The sequence below is a fragment of the Dama dama genome, chromosome 5 (assembly GCF_033118175.1).
Source record: "Dama dama isolate Ldn47 chromosome 5, ASM3311817v1, whole genome shotgun sequence".
Lineage (NCBI taxonomy): Eukaryota > Metazoa > Chordata > Mammalia > Artiodactyla > Cervidae > Dama > Dama dama.
In genome coordinates this window covers 55477773-55501114 of record NC_083685.1, presented here as the reverse complement: position 1 = coordinate 55501114, position 23342 = coordinate 55477773, and the positions used below count along the sequence as shown (strand labels likewise).

Below are 23342 nucleotides of genomic sequence, written 5' to 3'. Positions count from 1 at the left end.
ACCAATACTCAAGTGTACATGAAAAAGTTACTCTGGAATTTCTAAAATCTTCAAAAAGTTAGTGATCTCACACACACACACGCACACATGCATTAGCATATACACATTCATTCATCAATTTGTGTAACATGGGATGAGGTTTTGGAAATAACCCATATGAATTTACTCTTCATGGTAACTCAAAGTCTTTCTCTGTCTCTTCCCTGGCATTATTGTTCCAAGAAAGGGAAGTACAAGTGCTACCAGAAAAAGAGGAGGCTATGAGATAGGAGCCTTGATGAACAGGGTAGCAAAGTACAAAATGAGGAGGGGAGAAAGGGCAGGAGATGAGAAAGGGGAAGGAATACACATGTGATTGTCCTGCTCCTCCCTTAGAGGTTAATCTTCAAGGGAGGGAGTAGATACATTTTCCGAAGAACAGCCCAACATGGCCCCTCTCAGAGAAGTTCCACACTAGGGGGACATGTTAGAAAGCCTTGACAGAGGAAGGTTCTAGATGGATGGGCCATGGTTTCTCATGACCTTCATGTGCTACATGCGGGTCTAAAGTTCCTGATGACCTTGCGAGGAACACAGAAGTGCTGAGAGAACCGTGGGTCAGAGATGTCTCAGGGCTAAGTAAACCCCCTTCTAAGCAGAAGGTCCAAGAGAGGTGAAGCAGACCCTAAAAACTGAGAGGTTTTTCAGCAAGTGTAGGAAGAGGCTCCAGTTGGATATAACTTGATTTAAAAATAAATAAATGTGAGCTTCCCTGGTGGCTCAGTGGTGGGGGTCTGCCTGTGGTGCAGGAGAGGTGGGGTCAATCCCTGGTCCTGGAGCATCCCACGTGCCATGGAGCAGCTAAATCCGGCGGGCCACAGCTATTGAGCCTGTTCTGTAGAGCCCGGGCGCTGCAACGACTGAAGCCCACGTGCCGAAGGCCCATGCGGTGAGAAGCCACTGAAATGACAAGTTTGTGCCTCTCAGCTGGAGAGTAGTCTACTTACTGCAACTTAGGGAAAAGCCCGAGCAGCAATGAAGACCCAGCACAGCCAAAAATAAATAGGTAGATGTAAAATCCTCTAGGTTCCCAGTTCTCAGAGTTTTCTGGAACTTTTGTATCTGTTGTATAAAACTGTATAAAACATGGTTTCTCCACTTAGGAGGAGCTTGCCACCCAGTGAGGGAGATACACAGATAAACAAATTGAATGCAATAAGTGGTACAACTGAGGCTGGTTCATGGTGCTGGGGAGGCGTGGTCTCCTCAGAGTGCTGGAGAAGACTCTTGAAAGTCCCTGCAAGGAGATCCAACCAGTCCATCCTAAAGGAAACCAATCCTGAATATTCATTGGAGGGACTGATACTGAGGCTGAAACTCCAATACTTTGGCTGCCTGATGCAAAGAAAGGACTCATTGGTAAAGACCCTGATGCTGGGAAAGATTGAAGGCAGGAGGAGAAGGGGAGGACAGAGGATGAGATGGCTGGATGGCATCACTGACTCGATGGGCATGAGTTTGAGCAAACTCCAGGAGATGGTGAAGGACAGGGAAGCCTGGCGTGCTGCAGTCCATGTGGTCGCAAAGAGTTGGGCACGACTGAGCGACTGAACAACTCCTGGGAGGGGGTGAGGTGAACTGCTCTGATGGGTGAGGCTTTCTCCATGCACCACGTACTGAAAGGCCTCCCTGTGGAATCTGTGCCAACCTCGTTTCCTGAAATCTCTCACATATCAAACAGCACCTCCTTCGTGAAGATTTTTCTGATCCTTCCAACTAGATTTGATTTCTCGTCTCTTGATTTTCATGGCACGTCAGCTTAATCTCTCTACTTGTTTTATGCCTGTTTGTATCCTTACCCTGTCCTTTCAACTAAATTTTATGCTCATCCCTGTGTTGCCCCTGTACCCTCTGTGTACAAGACAATAAATGTAATGTTCAAGTGAATTGAGTAGTAAAGAAAGAAATTGAGAGGCTAGGTTTAGAAAAGTCAAGTCTAAACCTAGTGAATGATGTGCTCTCTGAAGACAAATTTTACTCCTTCTTCACCTCTTAATTCCCAGAATTTAGCACAATTCCTGGCAAATAGTAGGTGCTCTGGGAATGCTTGTTAGAACTGAATAGGGAAGGGAGTTGTAAAGATAAACTGGGAGTTAGAAGTGGTTCTGCAGAAGGTTTATATTTCAAGCTTTTTGGAAGATTCTCCTCTCAGATGCCATAGATTTTAGGCAGATTCTTCAGAACCGTGTGACTCTTTACAGGTGCCGATCAATATCTCTGTGACAGATATCAGGTTATAGGCAATAGTGAAAATAGCGAGTTGCAAACAAGTACATTAGAAGGTTTCACACTGAAACTCTCATTGTGCCCCTTCCCTGTCCATGTTCTCCGGTTTGGGAAGAAGACTGGTAGATGCATGGGCAGGATGGGTGTCAGCTCCTTCTGTGTCCTTGTAGTGTCATGGGGGTCTCACAGTTTCTCTATGAGGTAGGTACTACTGTCCCCATTTTTCAGATAAAGTGACCCCAAAATTTGAAGGCACTCATCAAAGGTCACACAACCAGTGAATGGGAACACCATGATTGAGCCCTAATTTGATTCCAAAGTACAAATCTTGTCTTGATGAACAAAAACCAATTGTCTTTTTTTCTCCCCCACATTGAGCAGCTTGAGGATCTTAGTTCCCTGACCAGGGGTCAAAGCCAGTGCGCCCTGCATGGGGAGTGGGAACAAGATTCTTAACCACTGGACCACCAGGGAAGTCCCACAGAGTAAGTCTTGATGGTGAGGGATCTCTGGAGATGGACATACACGTTTACTTGGGAGATATAGTTTGGTCCAATTCTGCCTTACTCTGGTGATCAAAATTGGTCTATTCCAGCCTAAGCCAGTTCACAAGGAGATGACAGAGCTTGATTATACCAAGGGAGAAGGGATCCAGGATAGGAAATTGACAGGCATATTGGATGTAGGGAAAATTTTGAAAATAGGGTGAGAAGAATCTGTTTGTATGTTTAAGAGTGGAATGCAAGAGAGAGATGCTGATGAACAAGATATAAGAAAATATTCAGAAATATCACTGCAATCAATGGCCCTGATTACCACAAGCTTTCCCTACAAATATGTGTGACATGTAAGCTTCTCCTTCATTTTTATGACACTAGTGACATAGTAGGTAATAGAAAGGTATTTGCTTGAAAATGGAGAAGAAGAAAAATAATTAACAGATATTTTCATTTTGAAGACTTCTGTTAAAATAAAAAGCTTTTTATTTCTCAAAGTAAAGCAGCATAGTACTGTCACCTCCATGGGAATATAGCTATCTTTACCCAGTGATTGTCTATAATTTCTCCATTTATGATTCTATTCCTTCCTTGGATTTACTAAACATAAGCACATGAGCTGTAACTTACAGACACTACTCTTTCAGAAAATAGAATTTCAAATAATACATTAGTGGAAAATTATATATATTAACAGGTATTTTTTTTTCAGTTAAAAGATATTCTTCATAAAACCAGATTGATAAAACCAGATCCCCTAGGGCATACATTCTTAGTCTGCATTCATAGATGGTACGTGCATGCATAGGTTCTCAGTTGCTCAGTCATGCCTGACTTTTTGTGACCACATGGACTTTAGGTTCATCTGTCCATGGTATTTTCCAAGCAAGAATACTGGAGTGGGTTGCCATTTCTTTCTCCAGGGGATCTCCCCAATCCAGGGATCAAACTCATGTCTCTTGCATCTCCTATACCGGCAGGCGGATTCTTTACCACCGACCCACCTGGGAAGCCCTCATTGTGCTATTCCAAGAGATTTACAGACTTCTTGAAAGTGTGTTAAAAATGTGACGTGTAAAGGGTCTGTTCTTAAAAGTCAATAGTCCCTACATCTCAGGTACAAAAAGTGAAAGTTTTCTAAAGTAGAATTAACTTAGAGGCACTCATTTGTACTCAGAAACAGAAAACTTCATCTAGTTTTCTTAGTCCTCTCCAGTCATCTAAACCAAACCTGTCCTGGTTTAAAACTTACCAGTTTGAGATAGTTTTGTTCCCTCTCTTCTTTCTCTCTCACCTCTTGGGTAGTTTGTTGGTCCTGGGGAGATTTTTGGAGCATCATGACATGGGGGGATACGTCTGGGTATTGGTGATCTCTCTCCTCTTCTGCAGAGATGACTTGGCTTCTGTTCTCAGGTGTGAGTGCACACGACATTGCTCTAGGGCACAGCCACGGACTGTCCCGAGATCCCCGCTTTGGCCCCATGCTTGCTCTGCGCCATGCCACAGAACGGTAGCCACATCTCTGCATACCAGTCCCCAGACCACTCTGATGCTTGTCCTGTGTCTGTTTGCCCTCCTAGGTGGCCTCTTCCATGTCTTGCTGGCTCTCTTTCCCCACTAACTTCCAAGCCTCCTGCCGCTTGCAGGCACCTCTTCATCACCACTTAGGCACAATGAGAAAGCCCAGGGGGCTGGCAAGGCTGTGTGATGCTAGTGGTGAAGAACCTGCCTGCCAATGCATGAGACATGAGAGACGTGCGTTCAATCCCCGGCTTGGGAAGATCTCCTGGAGGAGGGCATGGCAACCCACTCTAGTATTCTTGCCTAGAGAACCCTTTGGACAGAGGAGCTTGGTGGACTACAGTCCATAGGGTCTCAAAGAGTTAGGCATGACTGAAGTGACTTAAGTGACACGCATGTAAGTTCTGGTAACATTTATATTCTTACTTTATACCATTGTGTTCTGGGTTTTTCTGAAGATTGAGACTTTCCAAATATTCCAATGGGAAAATTGGTCACAAATTTCATTACTCTTGGGCTCTCAATATAAAGGGGTGATCTCTATCTCACCTCCATTCCCAGACTCTTTCTGGAGTTTGATTCATGTCGATTATGGGCTGAATTGTGCCCCTGCCCAATTCATATATTGAAGCCCTAACCCCTCAGAATGTGGCTGTCTATTTGGAGAGAGGGTCTTTACAGAGGTGGTCAGACTAAAGATGAAGCTGTTAGGATGGACTCTAACCCAATCCTACGTGGCCCTTCTAAGAAGAGGAAATTGAGACCAAAAAGAGACACAGCGGTGCTGGCACACAGAAACGCCATGTGAGGACACAGAGGTAAGTGGTCTTCACCAGGCTAAGGAGAGAGGCTCCAGGAGAAGCCAACTCTGCCAGCATCTTGATCTTGGACTTCCAAACTCCAGAACTGTGAGAAATTTATTTCTCTTGTTTGTGCCAGCTAGTTTGTAGCATTTTGTTGCGAGAGTCCTAGCAATGAGCTTCCTAGGTGGCACAGTGGTAATGATTCTGACTGCTAAGCAGGAGACACAGGTTTGATCCCTCGGTTGAGAAGATTCACTGAAGAAGGGAATGGCAACCCACTCTAGTATTCTTGCCTAGAGAATCCCATGGATTCTCATGGAGCTGAACAGGCCAAAGTCTTTGGGGTCACAAAGAAAGTCCGACATGGCTTAGTGACGGAGCAGCAGCAACAGCAGTCCTAGCTTCTCCCCGTTGTTACTTTCTCTGTCCTCAGAGCTCTGTCTTTCCTTACCTCCACTTATTTGGATTCTTCAGGGCAGGAGCTGGGGGTGGTGGCATTCTGTCCTTAAGTTCACATATGCTCCAGCACTCCCCACCCCCAACTATTTTATTTATTTATTTTGGCTGCATCACATGGCATGCAGGATGTTAATTCCCCCATCAGGTATCAAATCCACACCCCCTGCATTGGGAGCTCGAAATTTTAACCACTGGATCACTAGGAAAGTCCTCCTGACCAATTTTTCGACTTACTGGGCATTTAGAATCTTTTGTTGAAGAATCTGGAGTCCTTGTTTCATTTATTCAGATGTGATTGATTGGAGGAAGTCAAAGGAAACATGATATGTGAAGTTACAGATGTCAAATAAATACGTTATCTATCACCCCACTATAAATATGTGTTCATGCAAACTAGTATATATACAATGGATCAACAACCAGGTCCTATTGTGTAGAAGCGGGAACTATACTCAATACCCTGTAATAAACCATAATGGAAAAGAACATGGAAAAGAACATATGTATAACTGAGTCACTTTGCTGCACAGCTGAAGTGAACACAATATTGTAAATCAACTCTGCTTCAATAAAATTTAAAAAAATATGCATGCATCTGCTCATATTTTTTCCTAGGGAAAGTCCACAGCCCTCTTCAAATTCTCAAAGTGGTTTCTGACCAGAAAAAAATGTTACGATTCACCATCCAATTATATTTGATAAATGATTCAATTTCAAATATATGATTTATATACATTTTAGAAATAACTGTTACGTAAATGAGAATGCAGAATGTTTATCTCTGGTAAATGGAAATGATATCACACTCATTTCCTTCAGTTAAAGAAAAAATCTCTTATTTAACTTTCCAGGAAAAGAGGTGCTAAAGTAAACTCTCTGTGAAATGCTTGATTCTGTCCTCATGCTCATCTAGTCCCACATCGAGAGATCATAAAATCATTCTGTTACATTTAGTGGGACCAGTATCTTAGGGTACCCCCATGAGCAAGAGGCATTCTCTGTCACTCAGGATTTAAACATGCATACACACTCTCCTCCGCGCCTCCTTCTGCCTTTGTGCCATTATTCAGAGAACCGCAAATGTTCAGAGGTGCTAGTGGTCAGGGGAGGGGGTCAGGAACTCCTCACCGTGTTGTGGGAATCTTTTCCTTCCCTTCCTGCCTCAGCCCACCACTATTATCCACCTGATTGCTACAGTAGTTGCTATGGGAATGCAACTTGACCATGCCCCCAGCCATGATTGTCTGGATTGGAGTTTGAGAGTCAATCATGGTACGTCCTGGAGAATTTGGAACTGGCCCATGGGTCATGAAGTTCAAGATGTGTGAGTAATCATGTAATTTAGTGCACACCAGAGAAGCAGAGAAAGTGTATGGGGGGAGGGAGAGCGAAGGAGGAGAGCGAATGGAGCCTGTAGGGTAGGGGGAGAAAAGGAAAGAGAAACTCACTAATGCATGTCTCTATTTCCAAGTTGTCACTGACACCAAGTTGCATTCTTATCCTTGGGTTCCATGGATAGCTAAGTGTCTTTACATTAGTTCCACCCCTTTTACTGAAGTTGGGTCAAATTTCTACTTCTAATAACATCTTCCATGGATTTAATTACACAAGCTTCCCTGGTGGCTCAGACGGTAAAGCATCTGTCTGCAATGCTGGAGACCCGGGTTCGATCCCTGGGTTGGGAAGATAACCTGGAGAAGGAAATGGCAACCCACTCCAGTACTCTTGCCTGGAAAATCCCATGAACAGAGGAGCCTGGTAGGCTCCAGTCATAGGGTCACAAAGAGTCGGACACGACTGAGTGACTTTACTTACTTACTTACCCATATGCACATACAAGAGATGATCATATTGTTGGAATATCAAAACAGCTCTCCTGATACTAAGTTTTTAAAAATTGGGATGAAAACTGACTTGACCTACAAAGTTACCATTAGTATAAATAAACTGATGTGGTAAACAAAAAACCACTATGCCATACTTGGTGCTATATTTTAGAGGAGACTTTTCATGGTGAAGGCTCACACAAGTGGAGAGTCCTCCTTGTACCATAGCTATCTCATCGGAAATAAAAATCTCCAGGAACAATGAATCTATACAAAGAAAAAGCATGAGCTACTTCCCTGAAAAAGGAGGGTGTGATGCCAGCCCTGCAGATTCTGTGGTGATTTTATTGCTTTAGACGGTAAGGTAACTACTGGGAATCATCTTTGACCTGTGTCTCTATAAAGCTATATCAAAAGGAAATGAAAACTATTTTGTCCTTCATTGGCAAATGGAGTTATGTTTTGAGGGCACAAGTGGCTCAAAGTCCAAGGTTTGTAAAAGTGGATGCTGAATGAGTTTAATAAGCCATAGAAGAATCTGAATCTGCTAGGCTTATTCAAGAGAAACACTGCCAAATAACTAAAAAAGGTAAATATCAGGCTGATGGATGGATTTTTAAAATGTCATGTGGTACATGTATTTGCTTCATCCTCTCTGCCTAGAATTTAAACTTCCTAGATGATGTGCATAGGTATGTTGCCTTTTTCCCAGCAGCTCTGTGAATGGCCTGTAAAAGGTCTTGGTCAGCATGATGAATGTCTTGGTTCTAATTATAAGAGGGTTTTCTGGGTATCTCACTTTAAGTGTTCATTTCCACAAAGACAGTTGCTGCATCTATTTTACAGCTCTGTCTTTTAGAAGGATAGGTTTAATACTTCTGGCACTGTGGCAGTCTTCATGGACCCACCTCCCAGCCCCACACACCCACACCCATCCACCCAAATCTCCATTTAAAGTTAGAAGACAGCTGTGCCAAACATCTTTTCAATTTAGTGGCAAAGCTCTGACACCCTGATGTTCTGATGTTCTTTCACTATTTCTGTATTTTATTAATAAAAAAAAGGCTGAAACTCTTGCCCAGTGAGAAAGTTGCCTCGTCTTGCCAGTAGATCTCTACAAACAGGATTTATCCATTGCATCAAGTCCCAAGTATGACAGAGGTTTTTGTTTTTCTTTTCTTGAGAGGAATGTGTTCTGTACTACCCCATGGAGGGGACATTTCACTGTGTAATGGGCTCCTCAGGTGTGATCCATATCCTCGCAGGGCCTGCAATGATTGCTGCCTATTTTGTTTCGGCTTCTCTCCATCCACCTCACCTGTGATGGTAGCTGAGTGTGGCAGAAAGAGCTTGAAGAGAAAGAAGCGGAAGGGCGCAGGGTGAGAGTGGGCCAAGCACTTTCTGGTCCATAACGTTTATTCATTCATTCTGTAAACATGTATGGAAGCGACAGCATGTTAAACGTTGTTCCAAGTTCTGAGGAAGACTGATGGCGGGGGTGGGGTGGGGGGGAGTCAAAACCAAACACCCAAGTCTCTGCTGTCATCGGTAGAGCTTCGCCTCGAGGGGCAGTTCAGTGCTTGCGGAGTGAAGGGACGCCTGGACGCAGGGCTAACAGCTAGGGCAGCTGCAGCTTCGCGCTTTGTCAAACTGAGTCCTGACTTACCCAAATCGACTTCTCCATCCCAACTCGGGGAGTCCGGTCTCTCTGCCGAACAAACTGTAAGCCGTACCAGCATGCTCACTTCTTTTTTAAAACGTAAATTTAAAGTGCTGGTTGGGAGGGGAAAGCCTTGAGGGGTGCCCGTCTGGACGGGCGCTCGCCTTCCCGGCAGCCCCATTACCTCTGAGCCGCAGAGCGGAAACCTCTCCAAGAGAACCGCCAGGTGGCACCTGTAAGGCGCAGATGGGGAGAGCGGTTTGCCCCACACCCCACAACCCGGAATAGCCCGGCTGCGTGCCTTCGCCCGCGGGCTTGTCGGCTAGGCGGTGGAGGAGAGTTAGCCTCCGTACAGACTGCGCGATTACGTCCCCTGTTTTCCCGACACCCCAAACAACGCTGAGTGTAGATCTGTCCCCAAGCGCCCGGGCTGCTCAAGGCATGTCACATGCTTGTTGGGAGCGGCTCGGCCTCAGTCACCGAGCCGCGACGTGGGGGCTGTTGGTGGGTGGCCGGGGACCGAGCAGAGTCGGAAGCCTCGCCAGTGCCCAGGTCTCCTGCCCTCGACCTCATCCCGGGCCGCGGCGGAGCAGTGGCGAGAGACAGGGGTCCCAGGGCGGTGGCAGGCAGGAGTCCGGGGAACAGGGGACACCTCCTCCCACTCTCTCCCGACCCCACCTGGGTCTGAGCCAGGATCCGGGGCGCCTCCTCCCGCGGCTTAAAAACCCTGCGGTTTCGGTGGCCCCGGCAGCAGTGTGCCGGCCTCGGGTCACCCCTCCCTAACGCGCTCCGCAGCTGCGAACCCAGCAGCCCAGCCTGGGGACCGTCCCCGCTCGCAGAGGGGCCCAGCAGAGGGCCGGGGGGCGGGGAGGCCACCCACGGAGCACGCGTGTCGGGGTCGTCGTGGATTGGGCGGCCGGGTCACCAACTCCACTCCATCGGTAGCGGGAAGCGAGCTGCGCCAGTTGCCGTCGCTGCCGCTATTCGGCCGCCGGTGACTTTGGGAGGAGACCGCTGGGACAGGGCCGAGGAGGAGGAGGAGCAGGAGCAGGGAGGCGTGGGGCGGGGGGCAGAAAGTAGCGGTTGTGCCAGGGGGCGTGTGAGCAGCGGGAGAGGCGGCCGCGCCGGCGATAACTTCTCCCGGGCGCGCGCGGCCGGTGAGGGAGCTGGGAGCGCGGCGGGACCCGGGAGCCTCGGGAGCCGCCGCCCGCGCCCTGCGCCCTGCGCCGCCGCCGCCGCCGCGCCTCCGGCTCGCTTCCTCCGGGTTCCCAGCCCTGGGTGCTGAGGCTCCGGTCTATAAATAGCAGGTTACTGCTCCTGCTCGGCGCTCACAGGCTCACCAGCGAACGCCGGAAAGTCAGACTAAAAGTGTCTGCTGCTGCTGCTGCTGCTGCTGCTGCCGCCGCCGCCCCCCACTCCGCCTCCGGGAGAGGTAATTACCCGCCGGGGCCCCGAGGGCCGGGTGGGGGCTTTGGTCGGGTGGGCTGGATGATGGTGGGGGATCCGCGGAGGGAGCGGGTCTGACTGAGATCGCGGGGGGCACGTCCTGGCTGGGGTGCGGGGGAGAGGCAGAGCTTGTCTGTCTGGCATCAAGTTTCTCCGCCTGGCGGCCCCGATAGCCCCATGCAGAACCTCGATCCTAAGGGGTGTGGTGTGGTGCCTGTCCTGGGTTGCCGGGGTACCCCTGACGCCCGCGGACCCTCTGGCCGGGAGCCCCTTGGCCGGGGCCGCGCGCCGCTCCAGGTTCAGCGTCAGCCTCACCCCCTCACCCTCGCTCTCTGGGCCCTGCGTTAACTCCGAGCTCTCAGAGCGCCCTGACCTTCCGAGGCTGCGCCCACCCTCGCGGTCCCCGGCTGCAGCCGCCGGGGGAGGACGCGCGCTCAGCCCCATCCCGGCCGCTAAGCTGCCGCCGCCGCCCGCCTGGGGAGAAGTCGGCTTCAAGGCAAAGGCAGGGGGTGGGAGGTGGGAGTAAAGATGATTGATACTGGGCTCTCGGTTGGCCCAAGTTTTGTTTTTTCCTAAAGAGCCCCTCTCCATGACCACCCCCATCCCACTCCAAGAAACTCAGTTCTGGCAAAGAAGCCCGGGGTACGTCTCTTCTTGGCCACCAAGCATCTCTTGAGAGGTCTCAAGAAAAGGGTTAGAAAGCGAGGGCGGGGGCTCGTGGTCGTGGGAGAGTCGTGTGTGCGGAGGGGAGAATGGTTGGTTGGCGCCTGAAAACTGCGCTGCATAGTCCAGGGTCGCGCTGGCCCCTCTGGCAGAGAGCGCCAGGCCGGGGATGTTAGGAGCCAGGGGCTGGTTCCTGAACGGACTTTGGGGCTTGCAGCTGGGATTAAGATCAGGAAGTTGGAGCTCCAGGTACCTGCTTTTGCCTCTCCGGATGCCTCTGAAATCTCCCTTTTAGGGGGTGGTTTCTGCCCTTACGCTGTGGAGAGGCACTGGCAGTTACTGTCTGGGGACAAGAGGTTTATAAGGGTGAGGATGTGCATATTGATTCGATTGTTGCTGCTGCTGCTGCTGCCCCAAACTTACTGGAAAAACCTGGGAGGTTTTTCTATTACTCTTGTCTTAAAGATGCAGATTCACTTTGCCTGTCTCCCCCTATCCCCCGGAGCCGGAGCTAGGTTTCTTCCCTCTTTCTGAGGTGTGTTCTGTGAGGTCATTACATTACGACTACTCTCCAGGTGTTAAAACATTTTGCATATCTCCTTCTTCTCCTGATAGAACTTGTTTGTAAAGGTGTATGAACTAAGTGAAAACCTGGCAGACAGGGGGGTAGATTGTCCTTTTCACCTCAAGAAGGACACTGGGTACCTTGTTTGTAAGCGTAGGCTTACATTTCGAAGACCCTGCTTGTAATAGGGATTTTCTTAATGGATCCTAGAGCAACAATAGTAGTAACCTGTCTATGCTAAAGCGGGCACATAGGTGCAAAGAACCACAAGGAGGGCAGCTGGCTAGTGCAAGAAGTTAAGTAAAAACAGGACTGGGTAAGTGGGCATTGCCTTACTTAATAGACAAAGAAATGCATTACCTTGTGTTTCTTTCTGATGTACTCCGGTAAGGTAAAGCATTGATGTAAAATTAGAGTAAATGATCAATGGCTTCCTGATATGTACTTGAGCACTAAAAACTGAGCCTCTTGGATCTGTAGTCATGTAAAATGCCACTACAATGGAATGCTTTTTCAGGGTATTTCTTTAAAATGTGATTTAGAACATTGTCCTTGAAAGGTTATGAAATGTGCATGGGAAGAGAGTCTAGATCCTCAGTGTTATTCGGAATACTATGTGCTGGTTGAAATACTGCTCTTATTTTTGAAGACTATTCTCTGTGATTAGGCAGATCAATACTTATTTGTGATAATGACCAGTTAGGATGTACATATTTATAACTGTGTTTTGCTTTTGATCCTTTGATAAAGTATAAGAAAAACCAGAGAGACCAAGCTTAGTCTTGTTCTTCCAGCTATTTAAGGAAACACATGGTCAAAGTTATAGGCAGAAAGTACTTTCTAAATGTTGGGTTTGAGCTTCACTTTGGGGATGCAAATTGACTGAATGACTTCATATCTCATAAGAGTTTTGTCAAAATACTCATAACACAGACTCATCAGTTAAATTTGATTATAAAATAATGCTATTATATTTGACTTGTGTGAAATGGAAAAATCATTAAGCTTAAAGACAGATATTTGTTCTAAATTGTGCAAATGGAAAGTAACTCATTTCCTTTCTGAGACCTGGGAGTTTCTTCTAGTACAAGTAATATTAATCCCCATATGGTGACAGAAGTAACTTTCACTACTTCAAGACAAAACCCAAGAGGGCAATTCTCCTAAAGACAAAGAAAAAAGTGCAGACTGATCTTGTATCTCTTAGCAACCGAATAGATGTCAGTTATCAGGTGACATCTGAGAATACAAAGTTAAAAAAATTATGAGATAATTAGTGAGTGAAATGCTTACTGAATATCTATTATATTTTCTTATTTCATAGTGCAAAATCCCCAGCCAGTACTACTATTATATATACAAATATCATAATTTTTGTAATCTGTGTGGAGTAAATTCTTGTCTTCCATAACCATGGGAATTTTAATAGCTAGAAATGTGCCATTTTAAATAATCTCAAGTTTAATATTAATGTTCATTTATTTGAAAGCTGTACTTGTCTCTTCTGTATTCCATACCTTAATTTTTCAACATGTCCTATTTATCTTTCTGAAGCCCCAGGGAATCTGTTTTATAGCCATTTTGTTACTACTTTTTAATATTGAGTTAGAAATCTTTGATTATAGAGCTCTTTAGGACACATAAATATATGCAGTTTCATATTCAGGCCAAGAAATGAGGTTATCAGACATTATTTAAACTAAATAATTTTAGTTTAAACATTTATTTTCAGGTAAATCCAAATGATGATGCTGTGATTACATTTTTGAATGCAAGATGCACATAGCTTTTGTTTTCGAAAACTTTAAATGTAGTATGCATGTACCTAAAAACATTAAGATATGGGAGAAAATTTTAAGGAATCTTCAGAGTCTCAGGTATAATTGTCATTTGAATTAAGACTTGTTAGTTCATTTACTTTATATGTTTCTATGACCTTGTAGACCCAATAGGAGCATATTAAAATACCTGTGAAGTTTCATTATTTATCTTGTTTGTGTACCTGCATCTACTGTGGAACTTTCCTTACATAATAAGGCACAATTGTAACCTCTGTCTTACCTCCTAGAAGTAACTTGTCATACATGGTATACCATAAGGCCCGTGGATTATCCAGTAGTTGCAACTTCAGACTTTCGAATTTTCCAACTGACTTTGTAATTTTACTGAACACTGACAGATATAAGCCCAGCATAGTATGAAGAGTTGAATTTCAATGTAACATGAGTTCTTGAATCATGTTTTCCAAACTGAGTTTCTTAAATTGCAATATTTTGAGTAAATTCTGTCTCCTGCTTTGGCAGCCATGCGTGCTAGGTGTCCTTACTGTGCGGCGGAGGCCTCAAAATAGACCCCAAAATAGACCTCAAAATGACTAAGTGGAACAGACTTGGCAGCATTTATTTGGTTAAGCTGATTAAAGGAAGTCGTGAGAAGTTGTCTAGATCATGTGGCTTTGATCAGAGATTCCTTTGGGAATTATCTAAATTAATGATTTCAAGAGGATGGAGGCAAGGAGAACTTCTCCCTCTGTTACCCCCTCCCCTGCCTGCCTGCCTGCCTGCCTGCCTCCCTCCCTCCCTCCCTTTCCTTCCTTCCCTCTCTGTCTTCCTTGCTTCCTTTCTTTCTCTTTCTTTCCTTCCCTCTGTTCATTTGTTTATTACCTTTCTTTCCGTCTTTACCGGCCCTTCTGGTTGTTAACATGCAGCCCTGCAACAGGCCTCTTGTTGAAATTAGTGAGCTATGTGCTCTATTTTCAACGTTTCCAAGAATGGAGAAGTTCCTGGGTTATACAGGCAAGCCCTAACACTCACTCTGATTTTGAGTGATCAGAGTAACAACAACAATGAAAAAAGTTTCCCCAGATCAACATAAAATATAGCTCTTTAAAACTTCCATGTATGAGTTGTCTTAATACAGCCATTGTTTGTAGATGATAAGTACTTTAAAAGGAAAACCTGAGATTTTTCTGGGTCTCAAAAGAGAGTGTGATTTTTTTTTTTTAAAGTAAAGCAGCAATGATTTAAAGGGAATCCTCTGAGCATTTTTCACTGCAATGAACAAGTGACAGAAATATGAGTCTTTTACCTTTCACCTAAGTTCTTAAGATGAGTAGTTACAGTGCATTAAGTAGACCAAACTGGGGACTACCATTGTAAAGCAAATAAAATGTACTCACTTAACCATAGCCAAGTTCTCTATAACAACCCTTTCTTTAATCCAGTCTTTCACATGTTTCTCATTTCATTTTCTTGGGTCTTTACTCTTCTGGCCAAAAGATCAGAGACAGGCTTGAGCAATTAGCACAACTGAACCACAAAAATTATTCACTGCTGTGAAAACAAAGTATAACTAAAAACCAAAGACATCTTAAACTGAAATGATAACCCATTGATGAGGGGGTCTATGACCTTAAGACAGCTTGAAAGTATCATTTGTGATTATTTAACATCCTATGAAGCCCATTTGAATATTTTCATATGCCAAACTTGCTAGATAACCACATATTCCACTTTGAGTACTGGTGTATATCACATTCATAATAGAATATGTTACATACTTGATGCATAGTATTAAAAAATAACCTTTTAAAAATTTCATGTCTTCATTATCAAAATCCATAACTTTTTATATTTACTAATCTAATCAAATCTTTTTTACTTAAATTTATGAGACAGTGATGATTTTATGGTATGTGTAATTTCATTTCTCCCTAATAGCCTTCTTCTTTTTAGCAACTATGAATAAATATGTTCTAGAGCTGTCTTTTGGATAAGTTTGCTTTAAAATAGAGCATTTCCTTTTTCCAGAAGGCGTCCATTTGGAGAGGAGACAGTTACCACTAGGTGGCAGTATGCAATGCTCAGTAGCCATGGGTCCTTCTATTAATAATTGCAATATATTATTATTAAAGTGTTTCTTTTACACAGAATTTATTTATATCATGAGCAAGTTAATGAAATTAAAATCAACAGACAGCTGAATCTTTAGCAGTAGCAGTATATTTAGAAGATCTATTGTTTGTAATACTTTAAAGATTTGTTTGTAATATTTAACACACTCTGCTTTTATGTGAGGTCTGCTTATGTGAGGCATTGCTAGGAGTTAATTGACCTAGACGTGCCAGAATTCTGCTTATGACTGGCTAAGAGAAAGGGAAAGAGAACATTAAGTGAACATGGTAGAAACCCAACCCTAGCAAATGGTCATTCTAAAACAGACGTTGTATTAACCATTTGCATTAATCTCAATTGTCTCATTAAATGGGCTGAGCAGAATCTTTTTCTAGGTGTTAAAGGATGTAATTGTTTATTTTTCTCTGTCTTATTGCCTTTGGGACAATGCAGAAAAGCAAAAAAAAAAAAAAAAAAAAAAGCTGCAGATTGTCTCACTGACACTTTGGCAGTTCTCTAATGTCCTCTATAATAGTGATGGCCTGGCCACCACAGTGACCAAATTGGATTAGCCATGTAGCAGTGTAATTTACTTTATTGTGACAGCTGAAATTTATCCAGCCCACTTCTTGTTGGTTAATCTGGATGTCGGCGTCCCTTTCTTTGGCTGAATGGTTAAATAATGGACCAGGGCAGAATTAAAATTTATTCCATCATCTGTGCACCGGAAGGGGACCTATGCATTGGATAGCCACCGGATTCGAACCTCTTCAAGATCAACATGGTAGGTATTTCAACCATGTTTATTGCAATGCAGCAGTTGTGGGAATGGAAACCAAGGGACAAACTGATCCACGTAAAGTGATGTAAGTAAGAAATAAACTTCTTTGAAAAAGCATTTTACTATGTAAAATTTTAAACATAATAAAAGAAGAGTACTTTGAGCTCTTACGTTCCCATCAGCCAGCTTCAACAATTGTCAAATCATGGCCATTTGTGTTTCATCTACAATTTCACTCACTATTCACCTCCCTGCAGTTTTTGGAAGCAAATCCTAGAAGTTTTATTAAAGCAAATATACTTGTGAAGCTGTTATTTACAAAAATAGGTATCATCTGAAGGGCAATTTTAAAAAATTACTGAAGTAAGAACACTACATATTTCACCTAAAAAAATTAGGAATCTCGGCATGAGATAAATGATGCACAAATTATAAATTTGTTTCATGAAAATATGGCAGACTGAATAATTAAGGAATAGATTTCAACTTAGGTTCTTGGTCATATTTTTTTTAATCAACAATGGTGTGCAATAGTGACTTCCCTAGTGGTCCAGTGGTTAAGAATCTGCCTGCCAGTCCAGGGGACACTGGTTTAATCCCTGCTCTTGGGAGATTTCACATGCCATGGGGCAAGTAAGCCAGTGCTCCACAACTACTGAGTCTGCATCCAGCAACTAAGACCTACTGTAGCCAAAAATAAATACATAAATATATATATTTCAAAAAGCATGCAGTAATGTTCCTTAAACATGGTAGGTAGTTAGGTAGCTATTAGTATGTGCTTGATAGACCAAAGACTGCATTAGGCTTCTTAGATTAAAACCAATACTGATTGTTTGCATACCTTGTCATCACTGTTTTCTCATGTAACATTTTACTTTTGAGAGGCAGAGTGTAGATACTGCAGACCCCTGGCATGCGAGAATTTAGCTTGCATGAGTCGAGATTTTACCATCTGTCTGAAATTACTTACATGTAGTAATCTATAGTTTTGCTGAAGTGTGAATTTAAATCACACAGTCCTGGAAACATCTTTCAGTGAATCCAGTCAATGGCCCAGCAATCATACCACCAGGTTACTTTATGGTCTAGGTGACATGGCAGTTCACTTTCTAGAACTAATTACCCCTGGTGAGTGTGTTTAAGGATTTGGCAATCTGAGAAATTGTTTGATCCCCGCCTTTGAAAATATCATGAATCTCCTAAAATGTACCTGTTGAATTTTGTGTTGAGTTGAAATTTTAAATGAATAGGATTTCTTCAGATTTCAAAAAAATTGACAGTAACCATTATGTATAAATCTTTGTGATATTATGTAAGAGAAAATATAATTCCATGGTAGAGAAAACAAGTAGTTTGTATCTAAATAGTTTATGCCATGCCATATTTTTCTTATGTATAAATTATATAGGCAAAAAGCCCCTGTATAATTTTCTTAATACTAGACACACAATTGTTTTGGCTGTTTTGAAATTTACTATAATGTTTTCTTTCCTGGACTGTGTTTTAAAGACTGCCTCCCAATTTGTTTGTGCTATTCATATTCCGATTTCCCATTTTATGTTTTGGGTGGGAGTTAAGAATGATACAAACTCAGAATAGTGTAACAGGAAATAATTGAGCCAGTTGGCTTCCAGTTGATTTCTTTCTTTCTTTTTTTTTTTTTTCTACTCTTCCCCCTGCTGCCCCCAGATTATAAATGTAATAGTTCTCTATTGGGGAAAAAAAGATGGAAAGTAGAGAAAATTCTTAAGAGGCAGAAAAAAAAATCACTGGAGGACATATTGTTAACATTTTATTGTATTTGTTCCTAGAACCCTGTGATTCTAGAATTTTGTCATTCTACAAAAGTTGAGATTATAGTATGTGCATGTGTGTGTGTGCGCGCGAGAATGTCTTCTGACTTGTTCCACTTAGAATTCTGTTGTTCAATTCAGTGTAGAATTTGATTGAGCGCCTCCTGTGTCCTGGGCTTCCTAGGTGGTGCTAATGATAAAGAACCAGCCTGCCAGTACAGGAGACATTAGAGATGTGGGTTTGATTCCTGGGTTAGGAAGATGCCCTGAAGGAGGGCATGGCAACCCACTCCAGTATTCTTGCCTGGAGAATCCTGTGGACAGAGGAGCCTGGTGGGCTACAGTCCATAGGGTCGCAAAGTGTTGGGACACGACTGAAGAGACTTAGCATGCGTGCACGCCTCTGTGCTAGGTACGATGCTAAGCTCTATTCTGGTTGACAGCAATGAATGAAAAAGAAAATCACTTTGCCTGTGCCTGTAAACACTTCTCTAACCTCTTTTTTAATTAAAAATTTTGTTATTATTTGGTTGCTATTTGGTGGTTAGGCATACAAATCACACTCATTAGTGTAGCTATTTCTGCAACTTTGACTTTTACACTATTGGCATTTTTTTCCGTTAACACACTGTGATAAATCTTTTCTGTATGACCTCATTTTCTAATATCCCTTGTCTATCATTTTACTGTCTTCTTAGGAATGACTCCTAGAAATAATATACTGAATAAAAGTATGAACCTTTCAAAAATTCATCATACATATTGCCAAACTGTATTTTTTTTTAAGACTGCACCCATTTCATTCTCCCTGGAAGTAAAATAGTACAGCTCCATCCTCACTGGCATTGAGGGATATGATTATTTTTTATTAAGTTTGTTATTTGGATTGAGGAAGACAATTGTAACCATCAAACAGAATAAGAACACTTATTGTGCACCTTGTATAGGCCATTCATCACACAAGAACTTTATCTATATTATCTCATTTAATCTTTGCAACAGCTATTAAGAGGAGGACACTATTACCATCCCATTTTAAAAGTTAGGAACTTACTTTTTTGAGAGGTTAAGTGACTTCTCCAAAGTCACATAACTAGTAAGTGGTTGAATTGGATCTTGGACCAAGACTGATTTTACTGTAAAGTCTAGGCTTTAAAGTACTGCATTCTTCCACTATTGTTTTTTTAAGTGAGGCTGAACATAATTTTGTTTCAAAGATCCAGCTTTTAAAATTTAATTTGATTTATTTATTTTACATGTAGTTGATTTACAATGTGTGAGTTTCAGGTATACAACAAGGTGATTCATATATATGTATAAAATATATATGCTCATGTATATCCTTTTTCATAGTCTTTTCTATTACAGGTTATTACAAGATATTGAATATAGTTCCCTGTGCTATATATACTAGGGCCTTGTTGTTTGAGGCTGAACATTTTTGAAATGCGTATTTTCATTTGTACTTTAAATATTAATTTATATTTTTCCTGTTTGCATATTGGGACCTTGATTTTCTTTTAATCAATTTTAGTGTTTTTTTTATGATACTGTATTTTTGTCATTTGTTATCTGTATTGCTTTCCTTTCTTATATTTTTTAACATGTGAAAGTTGAAAATGTGTGGCTTGAATGGCATATTTCTTCCATTAATTTTTTTTTAACTTAGACAATACTTTCTCATTTATAAAACAGATTAACATTTACCTATTCTTCCCTTAATTTGGAAGTGGATTGCCATTTCCTCCTGTAGGGGATCTTCCCAACCCAGGGACAGAACCCACATCTCTTGCGTCTCTTGCATTGGCAGACAGGTTCTTTACCACTGTGCCACCTGGGAATCCCTAAGAGCCGTACTAGACGTCAGTCATTTTGTGCAAGTATTTTCCTGTTTCAAGATTCCTTCTTCAAAGTGACTAGGGAGTTAGGCAACATGTACTGTGTACCATGGACCCACTTGAGCTTTGCCCAGTCCTGTTCCGTGTTTGGCTTAATGGCATCTCATTGTCCAGGAAAGGGAGGGGCACATGAGGCTTGAAAGCTTCCCTTTCCCATGACTGGGCTATAACCTTTCTCTAAACATATTTTTATTTTAAATTAGTTTCTTAAATTACCCTAAGAAGATACATTCAGTGTAAATTTTTAAAACATCAAAATGCCATAGTTCTACTTCTTCAGCAGCTCACCAAGGAGTTATTAGAAAATTGTTCAAATGTAATGTATATGTAATATCTTGTATATAAAAAAATACAATCCAGCAAACATTGCTCAGTTTAATATTTGGTTCCCAGTTGTCAAAGCTGGTTAAAGTACCTCCAAGATCATCAGGTTTGGCACATTATAATGCATTGACAGGGTTGGGTAACTAGCCTGAGTTGTAGCTTATTTATTTAGGTCTGTACTCCAGTTATATATATATATTTTAAGTGAATGTCCAGAAAGATTTTCATATATGCAATTAGTTTCTGTCTTTTAAAAATGCTATATAGCTATATACTCCAGCTTTCTTTCACTGACCCTGGTATGTAAAACAATTTGCTTATTGGAATCATGCAGAAGAGAAAGCCTTGCTTTTATGAACATGAGTCCTCCAGGTTTTCTTGAAGCCAAGACTTGTTTATCTCAGGCTAAGGACAGGAGGTGCAGGATACGTGGGTTTAGTCTCTGGGTTGGGAAGATCCCTAGAGGAGGAAATGGCAACCCACTCCAGTATTCCTACCAGGAAAGTCCCATGGACGGAGGAGCCTGGTGGGTCACAGTCCAAGGGGTTGCAAAGAGCACTTGAGCGTGCACAATGAACCACACGTCTGCTGATGCCCTGTCTCAGGAAGCTGCAGACAGACAAGGGGGAGAAGTATGGTAAGGGGAGGGGGTGTCTTTAGCCCTGCTCATCCGTACCTCTGATTCCAGTTATATTATTTTCAATGGCGGTTATTCTGCATAGTGACCTGTACATGTCAGTTACATTCAAGTTACAGACATTGGGTTGTGGTAAGAATGGTGTTCATCTCTGTGCTTAAACTATAAGGACTTCTCTATGGACAGGTCACTAAGTCAGATTCTAGTAACATTCATTTTCCATTTCATAGACTAGATCATTGAGCTCAACAACAAATGAAAACAAGTGAAAGCGTTTCTTATCATTTGCTTCTGTTAAGACTTTCTGATTTCCACGCTTAGGTTTCTGTATTTCTTTTCAGTTGAATGCTTGAAGCAATGATGCACTAGCAGGGATGAAAATCCTCTCAAAGCCTCAGGAGAGTCTTTCTCCCACTGGTTTAAACTTCCCTGTCAAAATTTCTCAGGTAATGTGATACTGAGGAAAGTGTGTGTGTGAGACAGAAAAAGATTGACCAACATAGACAGGGCAGGCCAAACACACTACAATGGGGATCATAAATCACATGACACTTGACTTGGGATTCCAACCCTTACAGACCTAGATCTCCATAGTGTTTCTGCATCCAGCGTATAAGCATTAATCATACTTTAAAAATGACAAAAAAAAATCACTGAAAAATACTCTCTCAGTGCAAGAAGTTACCTTTAGTTTAACTATTTCCATGCACCATTTTAGATGATCAAGGATTTTTACTTATTTATTTAAAGTATAAAGTGTGTTAATTTCTGCTATAGTGCAAGGTGATTCAGTTATACATATATATGTTGTTGTTTAGTTCTAGGTCATGTCTGACTCTCTATGACTCCATGGACTGTAGCCCGCCAGGCTCCTCTCTCCATGGGATTACTGGAATGGGTTGCCATTTCCTTCTCCAGTGGATCTTCCTGACCCAGGGATTGAACCTGAGTCTCCTGCATTGAAAGACTGATTCTTTACCACTGAGCCACCAGGGAAGCCCCATACATATATTTATATACATTTGTTTTAAAAATAGTCTTTCCGTTATGGTTTATCATGGGATATTGAGTGTAGTTCCCTGTCCTGTTCAGTAGGACCTTGTTATTTAACCATTCTGCAAGGAGAGCAAACCAGTGTATCCTAAAGGAAGTCAGTCCTGAATATTCGTTGGAAGGACTGATGCTGAAGCTGAAGCTACCACCTGATGTGAAGAACTGACTCTCTGAAAAAGACCCTGATGCTGGGAAAGACTGAAGGCAGGCGAATGGGACGACAGAGGGTGAGATGGTTGGATGGCACCACTGACTCAATGGACATGATTTTGAGCAAGCTCTGGGAGTTGGTGATGGACAGGGAAGCCTGGCGTGCTGCAGTCCATGGGGTTGCAAAGAGCTGGACATAACTGAGCAACTGAACTGAACTATTTAGTAGCTTACATCTGCCAACCCCAACCTCCTCCCCTTTGTCAACCACAAGTCTGTTGTCTATGAGGATGACTAATGTTTTGATTTGCTTAGACCAATGTGTGTTTCAGTGCAGGAATCTGAAGAGACCTGGACAAGTGGGCTGATTGTTTACCTTATCATCACAAACGTTTAAAAAGTATAGAGAGATTAATAGGTAGAAGTTTTCAAATAATCTGTTGTACTCAGTAGAAAAGGAGAGAGAGTTTTTGGTATGTAAAAGTTTTACTTGAACATTCTACGAATAATGATCACTCCAGAGAAGGAACAAAATCTAGACTCAGGTTGTTCTTTGCTGGCAGAAACTGATTTTTTTAAAAAATTTATGTACTTATTTATTCATAATTTATTCTCTGAATACTTCCAAAAATGATTTGAGATGGTTTACAGTAAAACCACATATAAAAATACTGAGTTTTTACAGTAGTTCAATACTAATGTAAAAGACATGTTTTGGAACTTGGCTTAAAGTACTATGCCTTAAAAATTAAATTTGAGGATATGAATACTAATCAGTACAAGATCTGTGGTGCTGTAGGCAGAAACACATATTGGAATATTTAAAATCACTACCAAGTCCCATGATTTTGGATACACACGTAACAATTACTTGATGTGATAGGGTTTCCATCAGACTGTCTGGGTGAACTATCATGGGTAGGACCCAACAGACAAGAATTCTGGGCCCATCCAAACAAGACTGGAGGCTTTCTTTCACAGGCATGTTTTTGTTTCTGTCTCCACACATTCTAGCTATAGATACATTTGTGTTGCTTGGAAAATACTGTTCAGTTCAGTTGCTCACTCGTGTATGACTCTCTGTGACCCCATGAATCGCAGCACG

The 23342-nt window shown here is 42.5% G+C and overlaps 1 protein-coding gene across 1 annotated transcript in view; it reads left to right on the top strand.

Annotated features, from left to right (window-relative positions):
* Positions 1–10379: 10379 nt before the first annotated feature.
* INPP4B (inositol polyphosphate-4-phosphatase type II B) overlaps positions 10380–23342 on the top strand; it is an 851446-nt gene continuing 838483 nt past the window's right edge. Inside the window, exon 1 of the mRNA XM_061142404.1 lies at positions 10380–10463. The gene's annotated coding sequence lies outside the window, so the exon portion shown is untranslated. The remainder of the gene's footprint in view (positions 10464–23342) is intronic.